Source organism: Schistocerca cancellata, chromosome 2 (genome assembly GCF_023864275.1).
Source record: "Schistocerca cancellata isolate TAMUIC-IGC-003103 chromosome 2, iqSchCanc2.1, whole genome shotgun sequence".
NCBI classification, from domain to species: Eukaryota; Metazoa; Arthropoda; class Insecta; order Orthoptera; family Acrididae; genus Schistocerca; species Schistocerca cancellata.
Genome location: NC_064627.1, coordinates 401,486,910 through 401,495,360, shown reverse-complemented (window position 1 = coordinate 401,495,360; position 8,451 = coordinate 401,486,910).

Below are 8,451 nucleotides of genomic sequence, written 5' to 3'. Positions count from 1 at the left end.
AAAATATTTAACTTTAAATACAATTTTTATGTGAAGAGAACATATCTGCGAACACTAAAATATGTGCAGATTACAATAGAATTTGGAACCGTTTCCAAAAAGGATGACGGATGTAAAGTTTAAGCACTTTAAATTATTTTGACTTTGATGTTTTACGGAATTGTCATTGGACTTTAAACTATTTGTGCAGTTGCTAAGTGCAATTATTTGCTTGATCTATTGATGTACTTGACCTATAGTTGTCTGTTAACAAGTGACACTGTGTGGGCATTCATAATATTACTACACCTGCTCATAAATTTAACTTAGTTTGATAAAACACACACCAAGTGTGTTTGTATTTTTTTTTAATTATCGTAATCCTCCATGTATTTCAAGGATTGTATTTATTAATATAGTGAGCCTCGGATTTAACTACTTTATTCACTAGTCACCAGCGCTCCCACTATTCTCTCTTTGAAAAGAGTTTAATTGTTTCTGATACTAAACTGATGCTCAAGTATACTTCATTCTATGGTTTCAGTACCATTGTCTTAACACTCCCCAACACCTCCCTACTGCTCCACAAACATTGTGAATGAAATATTAGATGGCGACAGTCAGCAATCAGGAGGACAGAAAAAGGGAAATCCCGTACAATAAGCTGCAAAATTTCATGGAATAGAACGTATTCAAATTATTCCCTTTCGGATAGCGATAACTTGGCAGAGCAACGATTTCATCCCTTACGTGTCCCACTTGTCACAAGACAGAAATTACACTTCTTGAATTAAAAAGTTCACTTTCGGGCTTCCACGCTCACAGAGCAGAAATCACTTTTCTGTCTGTTTCTCCTAACACTCAACTGCACATCAATAATATTCACGTTATTTCATTGCAAACCCAGCAAAATGAAATGAATATCGTGTGTCTTACTAAACATGCTCGGAATGCACAGCCATTGCTGTACGTTACATCTGTCTTGCAAAAGAGTTCTGCCGTCCAACACTAGATGGCACAGGAGTCACGCTTCTGTCATGTTCTTTGTGAGCAGTGCCACAGTAGCGGTTCGTAATTAAACTTAAGAATAAAATATTTAACTTTAAATACAATTTTGATGTGCAGAGAACATATCTGTGATCACTAAAATATGTGCAGATTACAATAGAATTTGGAACCCTTTTTAAAAATGGTGACGGATGTAGCAGCACTGATTTTTCTGTAGCAGTTCTTACGCAATGGTTTGATGGTAACAACATAATAAAGTTACCTATCAATTTCCTTTATTTACTCTATTTACTGACATTTTTTCCTGATTTATAAAAAGAAAGATGGTCACATTGAATAACTGCACGGTTAAGAATTCCTAAGAATTGGGCAAACACAACTGCATCGTTCTTAGCACTGAATGGCCCCTTTACACTGCTAGACCAGAAACCTAGTGGATACTACCACAGAATTCATATTACACTGCCTCTTCAAATATTCCCTAACTTGCACGTGATACTTGGTACACTCGTCCTCAACCTGTTGTGTGTGAACTTAATAAAACAACAGGTTTACCATGCGCAGTTCTTTTTCCGAGTGAACTATTAACGACCGATCTTCAAGACTTTAATTCTGCCAGTATCTCTCGCTTAAAACTTACCTCAAAACTTCTTAGAAACACTTCTACAGATTTGATAGGTCAGGACAGATCAACTCAAAACAAATAATTCTCAGAAACATTTCTAGACTGTGGCTAAGCTACTTCTCCGTAGGATATTTTCTTACTGAAGTGCTAGTTCAGCAAGGAGAGAACGAGAGAGGTGCTGCAAGGATTGAGGCCGTGAGGCGGAGTGTGAGCAAAGAGATCCGTGGATTGTAAAAGGTTCAGAAGAGAGAAAATATATAGTAGCGAACGACGAGGGCCGTACAGATGGAGCAGAAGTTTGAAATCCGGTAAAAGGGGGAAGAAATTACCCTCGTTCTTTCCGCTGGAACCATCAAGAAATTTGTCTTACGTAATTTGAATGAAACCACGGAAAATCTAAATCTGTATGTTCGGGCCAGGAATTGAACACTAATCCTCCACATGTGAGTGTTCAAATGGCTCTAAGCACTATGGGACTTAACATCTGAGGTCCCCTAGACTTAGATCTACTTAAATCTAACTAACCTAAGGACATCACATACATCCATGCCCGAGGCAGGATTCGAACCACCGAGCGTAGCAGCAGTGCGGTTCCGGACTGAAGCGCCTAGAACCTCTCGGATACCGCTGCCGGCACATGTGAGTGTAATGTGTCAACCACTGCGTCAGCTTGAATGGTGACAGTGGCTGTGTTCGATTCCCAATACGGCACATAGTTTTACTTTCATTCACCGCTTCGTAGTAACTGATTTCGGACTAAGGAATCAATACTGCGATTTTCTCGACTTATGGCTGGAAATAACATAATTGGTGAAGGTAATTTTTAAACATGTTTTCCTTTCAAAATCTTCAGCTCTTTTCTGACACGTCAAAAGGTGTACTTTTTATCGTACAATGTGTTTTAGTTAAGTTCGCTGATTTTAAGACGCAAGTATTTTTATTCAACAACACACAGACATTTGGAGACCTAATGAGATCTGCAGACTGACAGAAAGCGACCTTTCTGCTATTTTGGTTGGAGAGTCATACAATAAGAGAGAAATAACAGACGTTTCTCAAACCACAAGCTTTTGACAATATAGAAACGTGTTTTATATGGTAACTAGCTGTTATTGTAAATTTCTGCCCTTCTGTAACCGCTAAAATAGAGGTTAATAAAAACTGCGAGACCCCGCATCCCATACCTGAGCGTAATAGCGCATGAGGATATAAAGCAGAACAACGATGTCAGGACAGTTATAGATGGAACGAAATGGCGGACCTAAACACTGAAGTTTTTTTGGAAAGCAGTAGGTTATGAACTACTAGTACGGTTTATAGTAGAATACTAAGAGCAGGGTGTATTATCATAAGTTTCTTTGAGTCGCAGGAGAATGTAACTGAAATGCAGCAACGTTTGTTCTAGAAAAGACTTGACTATCCCAATTTCGTATGAAAATTATTTAGAAAATTTCACGAAAGACTGCTCAAGACAGAAGCGTCTACTCTTCAGCTCAAACCATGGTAGCATAATAAAGGACTTTGGACTACGAACAGCAGGCAGAGAGACATCCTATCAACATTTTGTCAACGAATAGTAAAAGAAAAGACAGTAATACAAAGAGTAGCGATAAAGTTATAATTATCATCTCGATAAAATAAAGTTAAGCAATTAATTTTTGTTATATGGAAAGCACATGTTCATAGTTCAGGTACACTTTCAAATTCCCACGCACACCACCATAGCACACTGCTGCCAACTGATAAAGTAGAGATGGCATGCGCCATTTTTTTGGTTCCATTTTATGAATTGGCTGCACTATTTTGTTTTGGATTGTCTGGCAGCTACGATACTGTGACGTGGTGTGGGACTTCAGTTAAGAAGCAAATAATTAATTACGTAAGTTTGTTTTTTCGAGGCGATACTTCTGCATCTTTATCTATTTGATTGCTGTGAAATACACATTCACGTATCTAGCAGAGGTCTGAGTTGAATAACTGACAGGTTATGACTGACCTCATATATGGTGCGGTGAGAACTCGAAAGTGGACGCTGCAGTTTGTACTATTTGGTTTCTTTATCAATGAAGCTGAGACCACTTTGCTTATATAATAAATACTCCGCTGTATAATAGGTCTTCCCTAAAGCAGGGAACAGTATTCGGATTTGTCATGAACAGGAGGAATAGCATCTTTTCTCGGTAACAAAGGTTTGGTAACACCAACTGCTGCTGCTGTGACTCTGCAGAGAAAGCTTTGCTTCTGTATCAAACTGATGTTGAAATTAGTGTTTTCCTATTACTACGACTGTTAACGAAATGTAAATGAGACCCAATGACTGTCTATATTCATAATTCTCTGGTAATCCATCGAGCACACTGATTCAGCAGGCGGACATGAAGTATTTGAAAAATGATAACTGAAACCAACAGCTGTGTTGTAATCCATCGTTGTTTGTTCAAAAGATGCTACCAGTTCTGACGCCAAAAACCGTTACCTTCAGGCCCCAAGCATAATCGGTCATCAACGTATGAACTACATTGGAAAAGACCAACGGAGTCTTGAAATGGAAAGTGTACAACTTATTGAGCATGTTACGCCAGCATATGCAGTCGGTTGCAGCATGGCCATTATCAACAGGATTCAGTATTTTCGTAGCAGTAACAAGCCCACCAATGGTCGTCAAACCTTCCTTTGGTGTCACTAAAAATGTTTAACAAGTCTTCAAGTCTTTATTTTACAGCACAACTGCCACAATGCTGCATGTGGTTTCAGTAATTCGGAGTAATTAGGTTATTTACAAATGTAAGCATGACTTCACTAATTGTACTAACTGACAAGTCATTAATTAAGTTTTGTGACGTATGTATTAACACTTGATTAACCAAATGCCATGGTGAATGGCTGTGTGTCAAATAGTTCACATTCGTATGCCAGCTTCTAATAAACTTTGTAAGTAAAATCATATACAGTGAACAAAAAGTGACGCTCAAGTACATTTTGAAACAGAATGGAGACTTAGGTACAGATCCACACATCATGATGAACATAAGTGGGAAACTATATGTAAAGGTTAAAAGATAGGGACTCATAAACATTATAGGTATGCGGGAGAGGCTAGTGAAAACACTAAATTAAAGTAACGAAACTGTGTCAAGTTTGATGCGCAACCTTCCAGTATCACATCACGTAGCATTATTCCATGGTAAATAAATTGTGAAGGTAAACTTCTCCCCATTCACATGCTTTACTCTCTTTTTACTTACAAAGCAATTTGTATACTTCACTGCAAGTATTTTGTCTTCATTGAATGTTTTGTACTGTTTGATTTAAAGTTTATTTCTTCCAAATTCTGAAATATTAACTTTCTGTTTTTATCTTGTATAACAGATGGTCCGTGAAAAGTTTCTTACTTACCATCACAGATTTTTTACTTCTTTGTGATCAATTAGAATTAACCTTTAAATATTAACTCAAAACAGTCGTATTTTTCAATGATTAGCTGTGCTGTTTACTACTGTTTTGATAAAGTACACTATCTTCACATTACACATCTAGTATTACCCACTGAAGAACAATTCTTTCTGTATCTTCCTTCGTGCCGACTGTGATATTAGCAACTTTTGAATAAGATGTCAGGTGTATTTGGAGTATTCCTCATTTTATAAGTATTTGAGGAACGGTAGGTATGATCTGTAAAAGCATCAACTCTGATGCAACAATTGTGTGAATGAAATTGTTATTTTTAAAATTTGTAACTTTTGTATGAAGAGGAAGTTTTTGGTGTTTTTTTTAAAGAGACTGTAGTATTATTTGGCCTTGTGGGTAAGTGACAATGTATTTTCCTCAGCACTAGACTTTTTAAACATACTAGGGTAAACGACTTTCGATGTCGCAAACTTATTCTCTGATATTTTGATTGCTTCTTGTATAAAGCAATAGTACAGAGTAACATACACCACCTTTATTATGCTCTCACGTACTTCTCTTCTAGTTAGCAGCCGATACCAGAACTGTGTTTAATCATTCATATACTAATCATTCAATGAACAAATACAGTACAACACATGTATGGTTACAGCAATAAGGCTTCCAGACTAACTGCCAAAATTGGTCTCTTTTTTCCATCTCCACCCTCTTGAAAGAGGATATACATTTTGTTGGTGTTGACGTTCTTCCAGACCGGCGCGTCGCTCTCCAAAGTGACATGCTGCGCTCAAGCAGATATTTCTTCTAGGCGCTCCCTTTTAAATCACCATGACCGCTGTTCCGTACTGAAGGTGCGTGTAGCCCCCAAATACGTCCCACCAAAAGGGTATAAAAATAAAAAGGCCACCAATATCTGAGAAATTTATTCTGTTTCCGCCTCGAGCTTCATAAGGCAAGAGAACTGCATTAGGATGCACCTCTCTCACTTGGTCCCCAGTGCTCGTTTCTCCTCCCCATTTACGTGACGATGACATGACTGGCGCACATAAAAGAAAATGATAAATTTCAGTGTTACAATTCTTTCAATTTAATTGTTTATGTGCTGTGACGACTTCAGTAGGTACTAAATGCGGTAAAGACGGAACCTTGATTAATCTCACTGCAGGGTTGAATGTCGAACTGTTCAAAAACGTTTTCTCATGATGAGAAATTTGAATACGGAAATATGGAGGGTAGATCGGTACCCATGTGCGTAGTAAGAAAGGACAAAGACGATAAGCAGTGTTGAGACAGAAGAATGGAAGAAAATAAACCTTACCACCCTCCACCACAGATATTGCTGGTGGGCTGCGGGATAGAGAAGTTCGTCAATCCCACAGGCCCCAAATATTAGCGCCATCATCTTCCTGTTGCTAACCACTGTGAATTAAGCGCTTTCTTCGATTAATGCCTCTCAAAACGCTTGAAATATTTATTTTACATGTAATGGATTCGTAGAAATGCGTTTTTCCTTCAAAATGACACACGTTTTTCCTTTTAATAAAATTTTGTAACCACTGTATACAACATATTACAAATCCAATCAGTTAATTTTCAAGGAAGACTGACTTCACATTTGTAAAAACTTTCGTCAGAAACATCAATTTCATTTCTTTTCCTGGTATTAATTTTTTTCAATATGTCCACATTGTACAGCATTTTATCTTCTTCAGTTAAAACGTGAACTAAGTTCACCACTCGATGACAAACATTGTTTATGTTGTGGTCTTCAATCTGAAGACTGTTTTGAAGCAGTTCTCCACGCTATCCGCTCCTGTGAAAGAAACCTCTTTATCTCTCCATAATTACTAAAACTGGAATCCATTACAACCTGCTTCCTAAATTCAAGCCTTGGTCTCCATTTACATCTTTAACTCCCCCCCCCCCCCCATGCGCACACACACGTACGCGTGCGCGCACACGCACACACACACATCCTTCCGTTATCAGATCGACGATTCCTAGGTACCTTTGGATTTGTCCTGCCAACTGAACCATTCTTTTACTCAATTTGTGCCGTTAGCTGTTTTCCCCGAGTTCGATTCTATACCTCTGCATTAGTTATTCGATATATCCATCTACTTTTCAACAGTCTTCTGTGGCACCACATTTCAAAAGATTCCGTTCTCTGCTTATCTGAACTGCTTATTTTCCATGTTTCACTTCCGTGCAAGGCTATATTCCATACAAATATCTTAATAAAGGACTTCGTAACACCTAAATTTATGATCGATGCTAACAAATTTTTCCTTTTCAGATACGCTTTTCTTGCTATTGGCAGTGGGTATTTTATATCCTTTCTACTTAGACCATCATCAGTTAACTTTTTCAAGTAGCAAAACTCATCGACTGTTTTTAATACCTCATTTTGTAATCTAATCCCCTTCGCATCACCTGATTTAATTTGACGACATTGATTACCATTTTTTTACTTTTGTTGATGCTCATTTTGTAACTACTCTACAAGACGTTAACCATTCCAGAATGAAGTTTCAAAGGTAGGAGGTGAGGTAATGGCGAAAGTAAACCTATGTGGACAGGTCGTGAGTTATGCATGGGTAGCTCAGTCGGTCGAGCACTTTTAGGCAAAATCTAAGGTTGGTTCTTGTTTCGGGTCCCCGTCTGGCACACAGTTTTAATCTGTCAAGAAGTTTGATTAACCATTCTGTTCAACTGCTCTTGCAAGCTGTTTGCCATCTCTGACAGAATAACACTGTCGTCAGCAAACTTCAAAGATTTTATTTCTTCAGCCTGGAGTTTAATCTTGTTTCTAGATTCCTTCTTGTATTTATTTATGCTTGCCCAAAGTACAGAGCAAGTAACACTATGGAGAGGTTACATCCCTGTCTCATTTCTTAACCACTGCTTACCTTTCATGCCTTTCGAGTCTTATAAGTGCCTTCTGGTTTCTGAACGAATTTTAAATAACTTTTCACCCCCTGTTTTTTTACCCATGTTACCTTCAGAATTTCAAAGTGTATATTCGAATCAACTTTGTGGAAAGCTTTCTCAAAATCTACAAATTCTACAAACGTTGGTTTTTGTTTTTCCGTAAACGAAACTGGTCGGATTCTACAAGATTTTCCATTAGTATGTAAATAACTCGTGTCAATATCTCGCAACCGTGACTTATTAAACAGATCGTTCGGTGATATTCGTAACTGATAGCACCGCCTACTTCGCAATACGAATTATTACATTCCTCCAAGAAGTCTGAGAGTATGTCGCCTGCCTGATATATCCTGCGTGCTAGGTGGAATAGTTTTGACATACCTTGTCAAATAACTCATTTACTCCAGGGAGTTTCTACGACTTAGGATTAGATCTTTCAGAGCTCTGTCAAATACTTCTCTCAGGATCCCATCTCCGATTTCGCCTTCATTTATTTCGTC